The sequence below is a fragment of the Rhinatrema bivittatum genome, chromosome 1 (genome assembly GCF_901001135.1).
Source record: "Rhinatrema bivittatum chromosome 1, aRhiBiv1.1, whole genome shotgun sequence".
NCBI lineage: Eukaryota > Metazoa > Chordata > Amphibia > Gymnophiona > Rhinatrematidae > Rhinatrema > Rhinatrema bivittatum.
Window position 1 is genome coordinate 138,016,192 of NC_042615.1, and position 21,332 is coordinate 138,037,523.

Consider the following 21,332-nt stretch of genomic DNA (forward strand, 5'->3'; position numbering starts at 1 on the left):
ATCACCCTCTCCATGAAGAAATATTTTCTTTGGCGTCCTCCTTGGAGTTTCATTTCGTGACCCCTAGTTCTACTAATTTCTTTGCAGTGGAAAAGATTTGACGTTTGCACATCATTTAAAACCTTTTAGATATCTGAAGGTCTGTATCATTTCACCCCTGCGCCTCCTCTCTTCCAGGGAATACATATTCATATCCTTCAGTTTCTCCTTATAGGTTTTCTGGTAGCCCTTCTCTGGACCACTTCCATCCTGCTCAATCTCTTTTGAGATAAGGACTCCTCACCAAGGATTTTGTTATTTATTATTTTGTTAGGCTCCCTTCTGACGCAGTCTTCAAGAAACATGGCATAGTCGGGGGACCCCTGATGTTGATATAAACAGTTTGGCTTGATGCTGACATTTTAAACCTATTTCGCTTGCCTTAGTACAATAACACTTTTTTGAACGTGATAGACATTGTGGAACCTTTGATGTCCTTCCTCCTTTCATTGGTCTCTCAAGCTCTGCCAACTGAAGAAGTGGTGAAACTAGCGGCAAAGTCCATTATTGGTGGTGTTTCAGCCTACAGAGGCAGAACCAGATTCTGCTTCAGGCCCTGTGCTGTTTTTACATTCACACACTCTACACAACTGTTTCACCCCACTTCCATAACCATCTGTTCCTCCTTTCCTCTCCCCTGAGTAACTGCAAGATACACATACATGCAGACCATGGAGACATAAACACATTCTTCATGCAATTCTATACTTGTTTTATTTATATTTTTTTCCTTTTCTGTTTTTTTGTGGAAACCTTCCATGCTTTTACCTATTTAATGTATTGTGAGAATTTATTTGAATTTGTGAATATTAGAATAAAATAATTATTCCTAGCAATTAAAATTTGACTCTCTGTAGCAGAAGAGCAGTCATGTGGCACACAGTAACAGCTCATCGTGGTAGTTAAGGCCCTCATGCCCCTGCTCCCAATCTTTGAGGGCCGTGTTTTCAGGATATCCTTAATGAATTTACATGAGAGAGACTTCCATGCACACTGCCTCTATTGTATGCAAATCTATCTGATGCATATTCGTTAGGGATATCCTGAAAACCCATTGTATTTGTGGCCCTTGAGGGCTGGGAGAGAATACCACTGAGCTAGGGCTATCTTCTAACTGCTAGCTGTACAAGCTTGGTGGCCTTTAGCTAGAAAGTGTAGCCAAGTCAACCTGAAGCCCATGATAGAAAGTGTACTTTCACCCCCTGAAAATATCCATAAAGTATCAAACCATTGCAATCACTGAATGTTGCTTGACTACCCCTCCTTTTTTAGGGAGCTTGGTGCTGCCGTATAGTTGATCTGAACAGATAGAACTATTTTGGCATTTAATCATATATCACCAAACTACAAATATCCAAAAACAAATAGTGACATATATATATATTATTCCAAACTTTATTAATATTCAAAATGGAAAAATTCCAGAAAAACCACTTTTTAAAAAAACTCCCACAAGGAATATCCACCTCAAACTCAAATATACCACTTAATCACTCATTCATACCACTCTCACTACACTCCCTCACACATTTCCCATACTTCTAAAAACATCTTCATTTCTGAATTAAATTCTTACATAGAACTCAAAATTTTCTTTTACATTGCAAACTTTCAGATTAAATTACAAGCAGAGAAAAATTCAATTTCATAAATCTTGCACATTCTCATGGCAAAATTCTTTCAATTTCTTTTCTTCCTCTTTTGATCTTCTCAACATGTTTTGCCTTCCTCAGGCTTCTTCAGGAGAATTTTTTAAAGAATTTCCTGCTGCTTATATATTTTCATCTTATTCATTGGTTCAATATTCCTGTGTAAATAACATCTACAATAATAAACATTCCCTGTACGTACCAGGATCAGTCCAGACTGCTGGGTTATGCCTCCCCTCCAGCAGATGGAGTCAGAGAGAAAACTGAAAGCACCTCCCAGATATACTGGTGTGCCACCTGCTATCCTTCAGTATTTCCTCTGACTCCAGCAGATTGAGAGACATAACCTGCGGTCCTGTCTATCCTGACAAAAAATCTTTCAGGTGTCATTTACTAATTATTACTTGTTAGTTATACTGTCTAGATCAATTAGTTGGTTCTCTAACTAGTTTACAAAAAAAAAAAAAAAAAAGAGTTTTGGTTTATTTCGTTTCTTGTCCCTTTTTCTGGTTCAGCGCAGCGTGTTATTCACTGCAGCATAGAGGCAGGCTGTGAGAGCATTGCTCTCATTCTTTTTCCCGGTGTTGTGTCCCTTTTGGTCCGGGGGAAAGCCTACCAGTGGTCCGGTCACCCTCCCCCATCTATCTCTGCTTCATTCCAGGTGTTTTAACCTGAAGAGGGCCTTGTTTATTTGTAAAAAAAAAAAAAAAAGTTAATTAAATTTAGAATTAAAGATTAAGGACCCGTAAGCCCTGTTGGAAACAGGCTGCGGTCCGTTGTAGCCCTAGCCTGCCGCGCTGACCGGGGACTCCGGAGGGGGTGAGGTTTCTTCACCCAGCGAATTTGCCAGTCGCAGCGACAGCTTTTTTGGCGCGAATTTACTGCTCCCAGACCCAGCTACTTACTTTTGGGCGCCCTTTTCTGCAGCTTCAGGATGCCCCGATCTTCGGCCTGCACGGCCTGTGGCAAGACGGGGGCGCGACTCTCCAGGGAGGGTCTCTGCTCCCACTGCATTCCCGGGGGCGAGGGACCCTCCCGGGGGCCGAGCGCAGCCCACAGCACGGCTTCTCGTCCTTCCTCGGAGCGATTAGGCAGGCTGGCAGCCGCGCGGTCCTTAGCCCCGCCTCCCACTGTTAGGGAGCCGGCGGCCATTTTGACCGCGCGGCAGCCTGCTGATTCGGCATCGGAGGAGGAGGATTTTTCTTTTAACTCTCCTCCTGCCCTAAGCCCGTGCCGTGAGTCGGATTTGGAGGCTCCTCGAGCCCCTCCCCCTCGGGACCAGCCCGCGGGGGGATCCAACAAAAGGAAAGTGCCTTTTTCTTCCCAATTTGTCTTGTTAATGCATCAGGCGTTTTTAGACGCGGAGGCAGGCTGGGAGCCGGATGAACCCCCTCCCCCTACGGTCCCCAGAGTTCCCCTGAGCAAGGCCGGTCTGGGTCTCAGGACAAAGTGGGGGGTTCGGATGCTGCTAGAATTTATTCCCTAGGGGGAAAGGGAGGTCCGGGAGCTCCGGATTTTACCCAGGGGTCTCCGGATGGCACAGGGACAGAGGTCTCTGACGCTCAGGGAGCGCTCAAAGGCGATGACCCCCAGATTCTGCGCCTCTTTGGCAAAGATGAACTTAACTTTTTAATCCTTCATGTTTTGAAGGAGTTAGAAATCCCAGCGCCGCAGCAGGACACTGACACTTCCACAGGGGACATAGCTATGGCAGGTCTAAGGGCCCCCCCGCAGACTTTTCCTTTACATGCCAAGGTCTTACAGATCGTGTCCAAAGAATGGGAAGTGCCGGAGGCATCCCTGCGTGTAAGCAGGGCAATGAATAAGTTGTATCCCCTGCCAGCGGATTCTTTGGATATTTTTAAGGTCCCTTCCGTGGATTCGGCAGTGACTGCTGTGGTTAAGCATACTACCATTCCTGTCACGGGAGGGGTAGCCTTGAAGGATCTCCAAGACCGAAAGTTAGAGGTTCTGTTAAAGCGCATTTTTGAGATAGCGGCCTTAGGGGTCCGAGCAGCGGCATGTAGCAGTATGGTTCAGCGCGCTACTCTCCGCTGGGTTCAACAATTGCTTACCACACAGGAGCTCCCACCAGCCGAGGCTGAGCAGGCCAACTGTGTGGAAGCGGCGGTTGTTTACACGGCGGATGCCTTGTATGATTTGTTGAGAACCTCGGCCCGCACCATGTCATCGGCGGTCGCTGCTCGGCGTTTGCTGTGGCTTAGGCGTTGGTCGGCGGATGCCTCATCAAAATCGCGCCTCGCCTCTTTTCCCTTCAAGGGAAAATTATTGTTTGGTGAGGAGCTGGATCAGCTCATCAAAGACTTGGGGGACAACAAGGTGTACAAGTTACCGGAGGACAAGCCCCGTTCTTTTCATTCTTTTGGAAATGTACGGTCCCGATTTCGGGGCCAACGCTGGTTTCGCATGGGAAGGGGGGCCCCTTTCCCACAGAAACAGCAGGTCCCCAGGTCTCAGCCTTGGTCTCCTTCCTTTCGAGGCAGACGTCCACAGCGTCTGGGATCCTTGCAGAACTTACCCGCCGGAAAGCCTTCGCAATGAAGGCGCGCAGGCCCATTCCTCCCTTCCCCGCATCGGAGGTCGGTTGTCCCTGTTTTGGGAGGAATGGGTCAAGGTCACATCGGATCAGTGGGTCCTCGACGTCGTTCGCTACGGCTATGAGTTGGAGTTTGCTCGTCCCCTCCGGGATCTTTTTATGATCTCCCCCTGCGGGTCTCAGGAAAAGAGGCAGATTATCGCCCACATGGTACACAGGTTACGGGCTCTGGGAGCAATATTGCCTGTTCCTCCGGAGGAGACCAGAACAGGCAGGTATTCCATTTCCTTCGTGGTCCCGAAGAAGGAAGGTACGTTTCGCCCAATTTTGGATTTGAAAAGAGTGAATGAGGCCTTGCGCGTTCCCTGATTTCGTATGGAGACGCTCAGATCTGTTATTGCGGCTGTCCACAAGGGAGAATTTTGGCTTCTTTGGATCTAGCCGAGGCGTATCTTCATATCGGGATCAGGGAACGTCACCAGAGGTACCTAAGATTCACAGTATTGGGAGAGCACTTCCAGTTTTTGCGCCCTTCTGTTTGGGCTAGCAACAGCCCCGAGGGTATTCACCAAGGTTCTCATAGTTGTCGCAGCTTATCTGCGACGCCACGGAATTCTGGTGCATCCCTAGTTGGACGATTGGCTAATCCGGGCGAAGTCGCAGGAGGCGTGCAAGCGGGCAGTCCAGTCGGTGGTGCAGCAACTTCAATCGCTAGGTTGGGTGGTCCACTTTGCGAAGAGCCAGTTGGTCCCGAGTCAACAGTTGGAATTTTTGGGGGCGCGTTTCGATACCTTGGAAGGCAAGGTATTCCTCACTCAGCGGAGACTAGAGAACCTGATGTTTCAGGTGCAGGCCTTACTAGATCTCCCGTTGCCCACGGCCTGGGATTATTTACAAGTCATTGGTCATATGGTGTCTACTCTGGAGATGGTGCCGTGGGCATTTGCTCATATACGTCCTTTACAGCGCGCTCTCCTCTCCCGTTGGGACCAGAAATCAGGAGATTACGGCGCCCAATTGCCGCTGCTGGAGCTGGCTCGTTCCAGCTTAGCTTGGTGGTTGATCCCAGACAATTTATTGCCAGGGCGGTACGTCTCGCCTTGCGCCAACTTCTCCCGTTGGTACAAGGGCGGGCAGTGCGAGTTCTGTCAGACAACGCATCCACAGTAGCGTAGATAAATCGCCAAGGCGGCACGAGAAGTCGGCCGGTAGCGGATGAAGCGTAGTTGTTAATGTCCGGGGCGGAACGTCATCTCTCCCGCATAGCGGCCACCCACATAGCGGGCGTCAACAACGTACAAGCGGATTATCTAAGTCGTCAATACTTGGATCCCGGAGAGTGGGAGCTCTCGGCCGAGGCAATGAGTCTCATCACCCGGCGATGGGGAATTCCGCGTCTGGACCTGATGGCGACTCGGCAAAATGCACAGGCAGCGCGTTTCTTCAGTCGAAGGCGAGAACGCGGTTCGGAGGGGGTAGATGCCCTGGTGCTTCCATGGCCTCGTCACATCCTCCTCTATGTGTTTCCCCCGTGGCCTCTAATAGGCAAAGTGTTAAGACGCATAGAATCCCATCGCGGGCCAGTGATTCTTTTGGCCCCGGAGTGGCCAAGAAGACCGTGGTTCGCGGATCTAGTCAACCTGGCGCGGGACGGACCCTTAAGGTTGGGTCATCTTCAGGGCCTGCTTCGCCAGGGACCCGTATTTTTCGAGCGGGCGGCCCGCTTCTGTCTGGCGGCTTGGCTTATGAAAGGAAGCAGTTGAGGAGGAAAGGATATTCAGAGCCTGTCATTTCCACCCTACTGCGGGCGAGAAGGCCCTCCACCACGCTAGCCTACGCCAGAGTGTGGAAAGTGTTTGACGCCTGGTGCGCGGCAGCTAAAGTTCCACCGCGCCGGGCCTCGGTAGGGAATATCCTTACGTTCCTGCAGGCGGGCTTGAAAAAGGGTTTGGCGTACAGCTCTCTGAGGGTTCAGGTAGCGGCCCTGGGGTGTTTGAGGGGTAAGGTAAACGGATTCTCTCTCGCGTGCTACCCGGATGTAGCTCGATTTTTGCGTGGCGTTCGGACCTTGCGTCCCCCATTTAGACCCCTTGTCCTTCTTGGAATTTGACTTTGGTGCTCAAAGGTCTCAACTCGGCCCCTCTCACGCTCAAGACTGTGTTCCTAGTGGCCATTGCGACAGCCCATCGGGTGTCGGAGCTTCAGGCACTTTCTTGTAGGGAACCGTTCTTACGTATTGTAGGGAAGCGTTCTTACGTATTTCGGATGCCGGCGTGTCTCTGCGTACGGTTCCTTCGTTCTTGCCGAAGGTGGTATCGGCTTTTCATGTTCATCAGACGGTGGAATTGCCTTCCTTCTCGGCATCGGACCTAAAGTCTTCGCACGGTTCTGATTTGAAGCGTCTAGATGTGCGGCGAGTGATCATGCGATATTTGGAGGTCACTAATGCATTCAGACGGTCGGATCCTTTGTTTGTCCTATGGCAGGGGCCCAAGAAGGGCCTACAGGCATCAAAAGCAACTATTGCTCGTTGGTTGAAAAGTTCGATCGCATCCACGTACATTGGCTGTGGTAAGTCTGTTCCTGAGGGGCTTAAGGCACACTCACTGCGTTCTCAAGCAACTTCCTGGGCAGAAAGTCGTTTAGTTTCTAGCCAGGAGATTTGCAGAGCAGCCACGTGGAAGTCGTTGCATACCTTCGCTCGTCATTATCGGATTGATGTTAGGGGAGCATCAGCTGATCCTTTTGGCAGCAGTGTCATTCGAGCGGGACTCTCTGGGTCCCACCCCAATTAAGGCGGCTTGGGTACATCCCAGCAGTCTGGACTGATCCTGGTACGTACAGGGAAAGGAAAATTATGTTTCTTACCTGATAATTTTCGTTCCTGTAGTACCAAGGATCAGTCCAGACGCCCGCCCGATGTTGAGTGTCAGGAGAGTCCGCTCCAATAACCAGTTTCTATACATAGCTTTTCGATATTTCAACAAGGTAGGTACCTATCCCTTTTTCTTTGCTTTTAGAGGGTGGTGCCTTTTTGAAGTTACGTTGATGTTTGCCAGGTTTTTGGCATGGGTGAGTTTTACTACTTGATCTAGACAGTTGCCATGTTTTTCCTTAGTGGCTAAGTTGGCGGAGGATTTGGTTTTTCCTATCTTCTGCTTTGTTATACTTTATACTGAAGGATAGCAGGTGGCACACCAGTATATCTGGGAGGTGCTTTCAGTTTTCTCTCTGACTCCATCTGCTGGAGGGGAGGCATAACCCAGCAGTCTGGACTGATCCTTGGTACTACAGGAACGAAAATTATCAGGTAAGAAACATAATTTTCCTTTCTCCATCAGTTTTGAACATTTAAGTAAATAAATATGCCACCACAACTTTAGATACAGAATTTCACTTTGACACAACACTTTCACATATTTACCTATACGTCCCATAGAGGTATAAGAACAGATATGTCCCCCGACTCTTAATCCTCAGCACATATCAAACGAGTTCTCACAAAAGCGCCATTTTCCCCAAATGGCGTTACCATTCTTTATGTATTACCTATAGCGAATCAAATCAGAATAACATCTCTTAAACATTTTCATAAAAGTCCCATCCTATAATTTCCCCATAATAAGACATTTCTTAATGCCAAGAAATTGCAGAAAAAAATCAAAGGAGACTTACCACGTTAAACTCTAATACCGGCTCCCACTGCCACTTCTGAACGCCGACATCAAACCGAATCCGGAGGGTAAACCAACTCCTCCCTTTCAACCTTTTTTTAAACTATTCAGGACTAAACCACTCCTACCTTCTCATTAAACCGCCTCCAAACAATTTAAAGAGACTATCCATTCACCCACGCCAGAGAAACATTTAAAAACAAACAGCCCAATCGATTTTATCATTTAGCCCATTTGGCCATAAAGTACCTAAAGAGAAAATCCATCTCTGCTCCGCTCTCATCAAAATCTTATTTAGATTTCCCCCACGTCTACTTTTTACTTCTTGAATAACAAAAAAACGAAGATCTTCCACTGTATGTTTATGTTCCCGCCAATACTTTACTAATGGGACAGTTTCTACTTCATTCCGAAGTCTACTACAATGTTCCTGAATCCGTATTCTTATTTTCCTCGATGTCTTCCCTACATAAAACAACCCACACGGGTGTGTGTTTTACCCTACTCAAATAGTCTCTCAACTCACTCTCTCATACGCGCACACACACACAGTCTCTCATCTCTCTCTCACACGCACACAGTCTCTCAACTCACTCTCTCACACGCACACAGTCTCTCAACTCACTCTCTCACACACTCACAGTCTCAACTCACTGTCACACACGCAGTCTCTCAACTCTCACACACTCTCACACATACAGTCTCAACTCATGTTCTCTCACACAGTCTCTCAACTCTCTCATACACAGTCTCTCAACTCACTCACACAGTCACACACACAGTCACTCACACACACAGTCTCTCAACTCACACACACACACACAGTCTCTCAACTCACTCTCTCTCACACACACTCAACTCTCTCACACTCAACTCACTCACACAGTCTCTCAACTCACTCTCTCACACACACAACTCACTCTCTCACACACACACACACAACTCACTCTCTCTCACACACACACACAACTCACTCTCTCTCACACACACACATACAACTCACTCTCTCTCTCACACACACACTCACACTCTACAGGCCCTCAGCCTCTCTCTTGCCTCTGGGCCTCCTCCTCACGGGTCGCTGCAGGATGGGCTCTGCAGTGGCCCTGATCTTCTCGGGCTGCCTGCAATGTGGGATCTGTGGCGGCGGCCCTGCTATCGGGCCTCTTCTTCTCATCTTGCTGCAATTTGGGATTCGCGGAGAACCATAAACGCTGCTCTTCTTCTGTATGTGGCTGATGCTCCTCCTCCTTCCTGCCTGTGGCTCCGGCAACATTTTTCTTCTGGGGCCGCGCGGACAGGAAGGAGGAGGAGCACCTGCAGGTTTGGACGTGACTTTTTTCTTCAGGCCGTGGTGACATGAGCTCCACCATGGCCCTGCCAATCTTCCTGCTGTGTGTGTCCAGCACACAGCACAGTAGTAGTTTACTGCTCAGCCCCCAATGGGAAGAGGTCCACCGATGGCTGCATGAGCCTCCATGTCGGTCATCAGCGCCCCCCCTATGGCCCTGCACTTGAGGGCATTGGCTTCCCCTGACCTCCCCTCGGTATACCACTGCTCGGCGTCACACTAATGCTTGGCGCCCTAGGCCCAGGCCTAGTTTGCCTAATGCTTCCACTGGCCCTGCTAGTACTCTTGTTAATACTTGCATTGTGCCAACCAGAGCTTCCTTTTGGTGTTAGTTTCCCATTTTACAGTCTCCAGTTTGTACTACATTATCTGCATTTGGCTGTTTTTCCAGTTTTCTATGTTTGTTCCGAACCTTTACTGTCCTGTGCTGCAGTTGTCAGTCTCTCTACCTTTAGGTTTAGATTCACCTCTCTTTAGCTAATAATGTTTTAAGTTTTGATCTACAGTATATGTGGTTGTTGAAGTAACTCTTTATTTGCTGCTGTATTTGTGCATTGGCCACTTGCTTTTCTCTGTTTACTGATCAGACTTCTTAAATAGTTTTTTCTCTTGTTCTGTACATTTTTTTTTCTCTACATAGGCTGGTAGATTCTCAGTCATTCCTTTTATATTTTAGAACTCTTGCCCAAGTTTGATGATGGAAATTGTGGCCTCTTATTTTCAAGATTTTAGCACCTTTTGAATATTTGTATCTGTTAATGCTATTAAGTATTTTGGAGGTCTACTAATTTTCATATATATATATATATATATATATATATATATATATATATATATATATATATATATATATATATATATATATTCGTTTTGTTATATTCTGGTTCTTATAAATTAGCTGGTGAGCATGCAGGCATTCCAACTGGTTTAGGTCCTTCTGGCACCACTCCGATTCCAAAGCTCTCTGACAAGACTAGGATAGTAAGTTGATTAATGGCTTATCTTATTGTATGCTATTAAAGAACTTTTCAGTATTTGTCTTCTGTAACATTCTTTGCTGAACACCTCTCTGTTTTGTATTCCATTGTTGCAACTTCATGTACTTCTAGATACTGTATTCATATTTGATTTCCTGTTCAAATTATTTAATAGTAATCTTTAGACAAGAAGACATTTTCAGTTTTGGTTAGTTTTCCTCTAGTGAAGGTCACCTTGATAAGCCAAATGTTATCCGTAAAACTTATTTAAAGTTGGTATTCTGAGAGCAGAGGAGCCCAGCACTGCTGAAACCTGCAGTCACGGTAGAGAGAGGACTCGCTGAATTGAGCTCCTGAACTCACAGGGATTTTGCATTGCCTGGAATAGAATGCCACATTCGAAAAGAAAGGGGAAAATAAGGGAGGGAACCTCAACCCCCCTTGGACCTACCCCTGTTCAGACGAGGATCCAGGAATTCTTTGGCACGGTGGGGGTGTCGCCGGGAGAGTCGGCTGTGACACAGGAGTTGGAGCGGGCTTCGGTGTCTAACGACGAACCATCTCTAAGCCCCGGTGCTCCAGTTACCCCTTCCCATCCTGCCCGTGGAGATGCGCTGGAACCGGTGGACCCTTTGCTGCCAGAGTTGCAGCAAATGGAGAAAACGCTTGAGGCGGGTTTTTCAGCAGGCGCAACTGGGCACTCTTAGGGTGAGAGGACCTTGGCCGCCCTGAGAGAATTGAGCATCGGCATTGTGAGCGGTGCAGGCAGTTTTTTGTCGGGGAACACTGCCCTGGAAGGAGACAGATGGATCTGGAGGGATTGGGACAAACATTGCAGGATATTCCGGTAACCTCTATTGAGTCTAAGCTGCTAAACAAGCCTGATAATGTAACGTTAGATTCATTATGGACTGGTATAGCTACTCTTGAGAAAGCAATTGTTTCATTAACAGTGATGGTAAAAGGATTTCAAGATCAGTTTAATGTAGTAAATCCTATTGTTTTATCTAATACAACAAAAATACAAGAAATGGATCAACAAATACATCAAATTCAGCAGATACAAACAGAATTAATTCAAGGAGACTCTAGACTAGAGAAAAGAATGGAATTCTTGGAAAATAATCTTAGATATAACAATCTAAGATTAATTAATTTTCCTAAATGCAAACTAATTTCACCTAAAGAGCAGCTAAAGAAATTCTTTGAGGAATCACTGTCTATTCCTAGTGGAGAAGTACCGAAAATTCAAAAGGCCTATTTTATAACTGGGCCTCAGAAAAAGAAAAATGGTGGAGGAACAGGGGACAATGAAGATCGGAGTAGGCCCCCAGAGACATCTTCACCATTGGAAGATCTGATGGGATTTCTTGAGACAACTCAAGAAGAGCAAATTGAGGAAAGAGGAATACTTCTAGTGAAATTTGCAAATTCTGAGGAAAGAGACATGATACTAAAGACTTTCTATAGAAATAGAAGCAAGCTCTATTTAGGAGGGAAAATCTGGGTTTTCCCAGACATTATGAAAACAGCGCAAGTGCGTAGGAAGAAATTTCTTTCACTATGTCCTAGAGCACGGCAGTTGGGTGCCAAAATAATGATAAAATTTCCTTGTAAATGTTCCTTGAGTATTGGAAATAATAGGTATGAGTTTATTGAGCCAGACCAATTAGAGATTTTCCTTAATTCAAGAAGTGAATCCCTACCAGCTCCTGCTAGTAGTACTGGAATAGTTTAAATAAACCCACCACTCTCTGTTTCAGAATTTAATTTCTTTGGTAATTCTGCTCCTTTAATGTTACCTTTTTGCTCTCCCAAATTGCATGGTACATTCAGATAGTAAGAGAGGAAATTGCATTGAATATATGTTTAGATTGAAGCTTTATGGATAGCATTTAAATATTTGGTTTTAGTGGAATATATATTTCTTGTTAAAGTTTCTTACTGCTTTATTGTAAAGTACTGTCTGAAATTTTATGGCATTTAATGCTTGTGATTATGTTAAAATTAATAAAGAGAAAGTAAAAAAAAAAAAGTTGGTATTCCACAATTTCTTTTGCATCTTATGAAACATTATGATACTACTGTAGTAAATACATAACGAGCATTGTACAATATACAGTCATAACATACCCCAAAAAATACACTCCAGTTTCCCGTCGATAGCAGGACTGAATTAGCCATTCTGTCTGGGAGCGTGCACGCGACTGAAGTAGGCGGAGATGTCCTCAGTGAGTCACAGAGCTTTGACTGTGCGGCTGCGCGGTCGTCTTCCCGCGCGAATGTACATCCTCAGTCTCTTTTTTTTCCGCAAGCTGTTCGCACGTGGGGTTTTTTCCTCTCAACTTTGTCAGCTTTTTTCAAATTTTGCTGCCGTGATGGCTCCCAAGCCACCTGGTGTCAAATATTGCCAATGTGGCAAAGTTATGTCCATTACAGATGGGCATAACTATTGCTACATTTGTCTCGGGCCGGACCATGACCAGGCCTCTTGCTGAGACTGTGGTCGGATGTCCCCTCCCCGGGTGTAGCATCAGCGAGTCGAAAAAATGGTGCGACTTTGCTCGGGCTCCTAGGCTGTCCCATCTATAAAGGTGCACCAGGTCAAAGCGATGGCATCTTTTTTAGCACATCTAGAAAATGTACTTATTGAAGACATCTGTGAAGCAGTAACTGGTCCTCCATCCACACATTCACATCTTACTACTGCCTAGATGGACAGACAAAATCTGATAGTGTAGTGGGATCAGTGGTATTATACCATTTTGTCATCCAGGCAGATGCTGTTCATGTAGGAGTCCGGGTTGTGTGTGTGAAACCCCCCCCCAAAAAACCCAACCCCAAAATAAAAAAAAAACTTGTATGGTGACTATATCAAACTGGCTACTGGTCACACTATCATGATATTATATGTTAATCCTGGGGGAATTCTGCACTACTGCGCAGCACAGAATTGCCACATTCTGTGCAGAAAATAGCAGAAGAGACCCCGGCATGCCGTGAACGGAGTGCATCCCGCGTGTGCTGCGGGACGCGCTCCGTTTGCGGTGAAAATGAAGGTCCCAGCGCGCCGTTCGCGAATGGAGTGTGCTCCGCTTGCAGCGAAGATGGAAGGCCCCAGTGAGAGATAATGTGTGTGTGACAGAGGAGAGGGGGTGGGGAGTGGAGGGTGAAAGAGAGAGAGAGAGCGGGGGGGGGGGGATGCTTGAGTATGGGTTTCAGAGAAAGGGAGCCTATATGGGGGGAGGGGAGGGTGAGAGTCAGCATGGGAGGTAAGAGAGCGGGAGGAATACTTGAGTGTGGGTTTCAGAGAGAGGGAGCCTATATGAGGGGAGGGGAGGGTGTGAGAGAGCAGGAGGGTGTGAGCATGGGAGATAAGGGGGGATGCTTGAGTTTGGGTTTTTGAGAGAGGGAGCCTATATGAGGAGATCGTGAAAGAGTGTGTATGTGTGAGAGAGATTGGGAGCTCGTGTGTATGAGGGTGCTAGCCTGTGTGAATGGATTATGTGTGTGTGAGAGAGAGATATAGGTAGCCTGTGTGAGGATTTATGTATGAGAGAGAAAGGGAGCTTGTGTGGGTGTGTATGCAAGAAAGAGGGCCCTGCATGAGGGGATGTGTGTGTGTGTGCGAGAGAGTGAGGGAGCCTGTATGAGGGTGTGTGTATGTATATTAGAGAGAGAGCATGTGTATGAGAGAGGGAGGGACAGAGGGAGCCTGTGTGAGGGGCAGTACTGAGAATGGGGTCAAACTCTGGGACTGGCAATAGAGTGGAAGGGGTTGAACCTAGAGGTGGAGGGGAGAGATACTGGCAGGTGGAGGAGTTGGGCCCTTAGAGGGCAAAGTGGCCAGGGGAGTAGGGAGAGCGAGCGGAAGGGACACTCTTACAGTGAATTTCTAGGAGAATTCTTCTCAAAATATTTAAAATTCTGCATCTTTAAGTAATAACTTTTTTCTGTATTAATTTAAAATATAATTACTTAGACTGTCATGTAAATTGTGTTATTTTGACCAAAATAAAGTTTGCAGAATTTTAAGATTTTTTGCGCAGAATTCCCCCAGGAGTAATATGTGTGTGTATATATATATATATTTTTTTTTTCTTTTTTTTCCCCACAACCCTCAGCATGGCTAATTCAGCCTGCTTATTGATGGGGAAAAACAAGTTTGTTTACTGTAAACAGTGTTTTCCATAGATAGGATGAATTTAACCATGCATTTCTGCCCTTCCTTCCTGGCTTAGATAAAAACTGAGGAGACTTCTGGAAGGCTCACTTGTGTGGGAACTACTGTGCATGCCCAGCAGGGCAAAAAGCCTTAAGTTTTGAGAGAGAGCTCCACCTAGTGCTGCCCCAATGACGTCACCCGTGCAGTATGGCTAATTTATCCTGCTATCTACTGAAAACATTATTTATGGTAAGTAAACTTGCTTTTCTGAAAGAGTAAACCTATTTACATTCACTTGTTCCATTCCGCTCCATTCCACTCAGTATTTTTGTAGACCTCTATCATATCTCCCCTTAGCCATCTCATCTTCAGGCCGAAGAGCCCTACCCTCTTAAGCCTTTCCTCATACGGGAATCAAATGCTTCCAGCTTGCATTTTCAACTGTCAGAAACAGTTATGAAATGGAAGTAACTTAGCAAAAGTTACTTGAAAGGTGAGGTGAGAGAGGCTATAATATCTAAAAGAACATTTTTCAAGAAATGGAAAAGGGATTTGAATGAAGAAAACAGGAAACAGCATAAGCACTGGCAAATCTGATGCAAAGCATTGATAAGGAAGGCAAAGAGAGAATTTGAAGAAGCTTGCTGTGGAAGCAAAAAGTCATAAAACCTTTTTCAGGAGAACATCAAGGTAAAAAGCCTGTGAGAGAGTCAGTTGGACCATTTGATGATCAAGGGGTAAAAATATCACTTAGGGATGACAAAGCCATAGCAGAGAGACTAAATTAATTCTTTGCTTCAGTATTCACTGAGGAAGATGTAAGAGATACCATATTTTTCGCTCCATAAGATGCACCTGACCATAAAACGCTCCTAGGATTCAGAGGGGGGAAATTAAAAAAATGGATGGGGAAAAACATTGCTAAACCAGCTCTGTCCCCGGGCGTCTGTGCATCTTATGGAGCAAATTAGGGGAGTGCATAACATTTTTTTTCTCCCCATTTTGTTTTCGGGTCTGGGGAGGGCCATTTTGGTCCATTCCCCAGATCAGAAAACTTTTGTCTTTCTATTTCTGTGGGAACCCCCCCCCCCCCCCCCCCAAAAAAAAAGAAGCCCCATCCCAACCCTTTAAATTAACAACCCCCCACCCTCCTCCCCCCCCCCCCCGAGACCTGCCAAATTAATTAAATACAACCCCCCACCCTCCTGAGCCCCCCAAGACCTGCCAAAAGTCCCTTTGCCCTTACTATGTCACTGGGGTCGACGTCGACCCCAGTGACATAGTAAGGGCAAAGGGCCGTCGGCGCCATTTTGATTACTGGCAGCCGACGGCCCAAGTATAGGAGATCGCTCCCGGATCACTCCTGGACCCCCGCTGGACCACCAGGGACTTTTGGCAGGTCTTGGGGGGCTCAGGAGGGTGGGGGGGTGTAGTAAATTAATTTGTCAGGTCTGGGGGGGGGGGGGGGTGTTAGATTTTTGGTTTTTTTATATTAGCTCCATAAGACGCACAGACATTTCCCCCCCACTTTTGGGGGAAAAAAATGTGCGTCTTATGGAGCGAAAAATACGGTATACCCATTCCAGAAATGATATTCAAAGCTGATGATTCAAAGGAACTGAAACAAATCTCACTAAATCTGGAAGATATACTAGGGCAACTTGACAAAATAAAGATTAGCAAATCGCTGGACATATTTACAAAACAAAGCCCACTGATCACTGCAAATCGCCTGTTGAAAAGTTTAGCTGGCATTGGAGTTGTTGTCCACAATGTAGACTTGCTTACATAATAATGTATGGGAGAGCCATAAGAAGGAAACCTTTTCTGTGTCCTTATCGCAAAAGTCCTTGCCTAAAGTATGCAATACAAACCTGGTAAGCCTGAAACTTTTGAAACAAAGTGCTTTGAACTGCTGAAACAAAAATTGTTCTGTTTGATCACAAGCACACAGAATATTGTAACTTGTTTCTTAACAGTGTTTCTAACAGTTGAAATTACTAGCTATTTATTTATTTATTTATTTATTTATTTATTTAATTGAGATTTTTATATACCGGCATTAGTGTGCAAACATCATACCGGTTTACATTACAACTGAAAGATTGAAAAGTACAATGATCAGGGGAGGGGGTGGGGAGTATAAATAAATTAACAGATTTAGTAGTACAGAAAGAGCAAAAACAGTAACAGTAAACGTTAAAGCAATAAGGCTAAATGCAATGTGAACTTATATACAAGGGCATAAGAAAGAAATTTGAGACACGGGTCCTAAAAGAGTTATGGGATGATTTCAAATCTTAAAGAAGAAAACTTTATTAGATGTGTATGTGAGCAAATATTAAGGGGGGGGGGGGCGGGAGGACTACGAATGCTGATTATTCTGGGAAGGCTTGTCGGAAGAGCCAGGTCTTTAGTTTCTTTCGGAATTTAGAGTAGCATGGTTCGAGTCTGAGTACAATCGGAAGGGAGTTCCATTGTTTGGGGCCGGCTATGGAAATTGCGCGATTCCTTGTGGCAGAGAGGTGGGCTCTTTTAAGGGGGGTACTGTTAGAGCCGTTGTTTGGGGGAAGCCTGTCAATGCTAGAATTCCTCTCCATTAACAATGCTAGAATTCCTCTCCATTAACAAACTCCTGTCTAACCTTAAACTGATACTCAACACTGACAAGACAGAATTCCTCTTGATCACTCAAGATGGCACCCTTCCATTGAATAGCTCTCACCTTCCATTGAATAGCTCTCACCTTACGCTGCTCCCAGTTCTCTCCCCATGGGTCAGAAACCTTGGGGTGGTCATGGATAACCATCTGAGCTTTTCTGATTTCATCAACACTACGGTTAAAGAGTGCTACTACAAACTCCAAGTTCTAAAAAGGCTTCGACCCCTCCTTCATTTTCACGATTTCAGGTCAGTGTTACAATCCATCATCTTCTCGAAAATGGACTACTGTAATTCACTGCTTCACGGTCTCCCAGTCTACACCCTAAAGCCTCTTCAACTGTTACAGAACGCTACAGCAAGGTGTCTCACTAAATCCAACAAAAGAGATCATATAACACCAATTCTAAAGAAGCTCCACTGGTTCCCAGTCAAATCTCGAATCCTGTTTAAACTTCTATCAATCACCCACAAAGCCATATTCAACAACACTCCACTGGACCTCAGAATCCCTCTTCAGCTTCACAAGTCTTCCTGACCGCTAAGATTAGCACAAAGAGGAACTCTACATGCACCTCCCATGAAAACATCTTTAAGTAAAAGAGCTCTATCCACAGCAGGCCCCAAACAGTGGAATCTGCTTCCTCCGGAGCCAAGGCTGATACATTGCCCCAACACGTTCAAAAAAAGACTCAAGACATGGCTATTCGGTCAAGCATTCCCTTAACTTACTTAGTCTTCCACAGCTCCCATAGACTGTTTTCATACTGTTGACATCCAGAACCTATGCTCATGTTTTTACTCATCAATAAGAAATTTCTCCCTCCTTCCCCCTCCCCCCCCCATTAGCAAACCTCCCTCCTCATGCGCTAGTCTCGCTCTCATAGTGCATACTGCTACTGTTCCTAGTTATGTTATGTTATATTATCCAAGTTGTTCATTGTAAGACATATGTTGTCATTGTTTTTTACTTGTTATAATGTAAACCGGAGTGATAAGTAATTCTGTTACCTGAACTTCGGTATAAAAAAAAGTTATAAATAAATAAATAGAAGCATTTAGAGATTTTTTTTAAATAGCTTTACCCTTCATTAGTAAAAGTGAATTTTTTAAATGCTCAGAGACAGCTATGATGAGCCCGTGTTTGTTGCATGTAGCGGACCCCGGAACTTGCGCCGTGACCACCAAGCACTGGATTGGCGCCCCAGCTTGGGCTGCCACAAGCAAGCCCCCGCCTGGAGCCCATTCGCCGGAGGAGATCTTGGCCCAGCCGCTACAAAGCAAGCCTTGCCAGAGCCCCTCCCCCCCTCATCAGCCCTAGATCTGTTGAGGCTGTGCCCGCGCCCGACATTGATCATCGGTGGCAACACGTGAAGGCCCTTAGGCCTCTCATGTACATATTGACACCTCCCAGCTTACTACTATTGCCTCTGCATTTACAAATGCTCTCCTGATCTTGGTCGCCACTGCCACAGGGGCCTGGCTCACGTGGGCATGGAAGTACCTTCCGCCGATGTGTGACAGGCTTCCCCCAAATAACGGCTATGGCTACTGAATCGGATGGGTGAATAGCCTCTGCATAGTTTGCAGCAGGAACAGATCGTTTTCCAAATTCGAAAAAATACTCCATGGCATATAATTCTGCACAATATCCATCTGCCCATTCATGTCGCAGTTGATGAACACCATGTTGCCAATGATCATCCCCTGGTATTGAATGGCTTTGGCTCCCTGCTAACTGAATTTGGCAGGGTACAGTACCTTTCTCACCTCCAGTGCGTTTAGTGCTCTGTTGAGGTTTGTCTTCTGGCCAGCGGATTCTTGAGCATGGCAATGATCAGGCAACGGTGGCTCTAATCTTCAAAATTAATTTACTACAATCCCCCACCCTCCTGACCCCCACAAGACCTGCCAAAAGTCCCTGGTGATCCAGCGGGGGTCCAGGAGCGGTCCGGGAGCAATCTCCTGGACTTGGGCTGTCGGCTGCCAGTAATCAAAATGGCGTCGACGGCCCTTTGCCCTTACTATGTCACAGGGGCTACCGCTGCCATTGGTCGACCCCAGTGACATAGTGAGGGCAAAGGGCTGTCGGCGCCATTTTGACTACTGGCAGCCGACAGCCCAAGTCCAGGAGATTGCTCCCGGACCGCTCCTGGACCCCCGCTGGATCACCAGGGACTTTTGGCAGGTCTTGGGGGGGGGGGGGGGTCAGGAGGGTGGGGGGTTGTAGTAAATTAATTTGGCAGGTCTTGGGGGGCGTCAGGAGAGTAGGGGGTTGTAGTAAATTAATTTGGTAGGTCTTGTATGGCTCTCACGGAATTACATTTTAAAATATGTGGCGTTCATGGCTCTCTCAGCCAAAAAGGTTCCCGACCCCTGCTGTATAGGATACATATCGCACCAGTTTACATGAAAACTGAACTGTTGCCTTGGGGCGAGTACAAGGAACATATAACAAGGGACATGGAACATGTAATACCAGATAAAATAATAGTAAAGTCTAACAAAAATATCAGGTTAACATGAAGTCACTTCCTCACATATGGGTGACATTATCAGGATGGAGCCCAATCACGGAACACTTTTGTCAAAGTTTCCAGAACTTTGACTGGCACCTACTGGGCATGCCCAACACAGCACCAACCCTGCAGCCAGCAGGGGTCCCCCTTCAGTCTCTTCTTATAGTAAATGTACATCCGAAAAATAAAATAAATCGTAAGCGACACCCAACTCCGCGGGTTGGCGGGCGGGTTTCGTGGGGACTAACATCCTGCTGTCCTGTGAGAACACCTGTTACAAGTAAGCAACTCTGCTTTCTCACAGGGCAAGCAGGATGGTAGTCCTCACTTATGGGTGAGTACCAAGCTGAGGATGCCCGAACAATGCACCAAATGTACCCAAAGACGTGCAACAGGCACAATAACTGGGGTTGTTCCGGGTTGGCGGAAGGATGTTGGTAACTCAGTTCGCAAATAAGTTGTGTAGCACAGACTGGCCGAAGATGGAATCTTGTCTGCCAGCCTTGTCTAAACAATAATGGGCTGCGAAGGTGTGGAGAGAGCTCCAGTTAGCAGCCTTACAGATATCAGGAAGCGGCACCGAGCGTAGGTGCGCTACTGATGTTACCATGGCCCTGACAGAGTGTGCTTTAACATGGTCTTGAAGCGGAATGCCTGCCTGTTGGTAACAAAAGGAAATACAGTCCGCTAATCAGGAGGAGAGAGTCTGCTTACCCACAGGTTTACCCAATTTGATGGGATCAAAGGAAACAAACAGTTGAGTGCCCTTCCTGTGGGCAGCTGTACGGTCTAGATAAAACGCTAGAGCAAGTTTTCAGTCAAGGGTAATCAGAGCCCATTCTCCTGGGTTTGAGTGGGGCCTGGGAAAGAAAGTGGGTAGTATAATGGATTGATTGATATGAAACTCCGATACTACCTTAGGCAAAAATTTAGGGTGAGTGCAGAGTACTACCCTGTCATGCAGAAGTTTAGTGTAAGGCGGGTAGGTGACCAAGGCCTGTAACTCACTAACTCTGCGAGCCGATGTGATCGCCAACAGAAAAATCACTTTCCAAGTGAGATAGCAGAGATCACAGGATTGGAGAGGCTCAAATGGCAGTTTCATGAGCCTTCCCAAAACCAAATTGTGGTCCCAAGAAGGGGCCGGAGGGCGCAGTGGAGGTTTAAGGTGAAGCAAGCCCTTTAAAAAGGGTGTGACAAGGGGTTGTACTGAAATGGGTACATCCCTCACACCTTTATGGAAGGCAGCTACTGCACTGACATGTACCCTGATAGAAGAAGTTTTAAGGCCTGACTCGTGCCAGAGATAGTCCAGAAACTTTGGTGTGGGACAAGTAAAGGGATCGATGGACATGGAAGTACTCCATCCTGTAAACCTGTTCCATTTATAATAAGACTCGTGGAAGGCTTTCGTGAAGCTACTAGGACACGGGAAACCGGCTCCGAAAGAAGAGGTTGAAGTATTAACCTTTCAACATCCAGGCCATCAGGGAGAGGGCCTGGAAGTTGGGGTGACGAAGGCAGCCATTGTTCTGAGTGTCAGAAGCGGGTCCTTCCCCAGAGGAATGTGCCGGTGTATCGATAGGTTGTGGAGAATTGGAAACCAGACCTGGCGTGGCCAATGAGAGGCTATGAGAATCATTAGACCCCTTTCCCTTTGCAACTTCACGAGAGTCTTTGGAATGAGTGGAAGAGGAGGGTATGCATAAAGGAGACCGCTGGCCCACAAGAGGGAGAAAG

At 46.3% G+C, this 21,332-nt stretch overlaps 1 protein-coding gene across 7 annotated transcripts in view; it reads left to right on the forward strand.

Moving 5' to 3' along the window:
* Nucleotides 1-21,332, forward strand: part of CLOCK (clock circadian regulator) — a 430,837-nt gene that overhangs the window by 9,591 nt on the left and 399,914 nt on the right. For all 7 annotated transcript variants that reach the window (XM_029587462.1, XM_029587474.1, XM_029587432.1 and 4 more), the window contains exon 2: nucleotides 14,489-14,661. The gene's annotated coding sequence lies outside the window, so the exon portion shown is untranslated. The remainder of the gene's footprint in view (nucleotides 1-14,488; nucleotides 14,662-21,332) is intronic.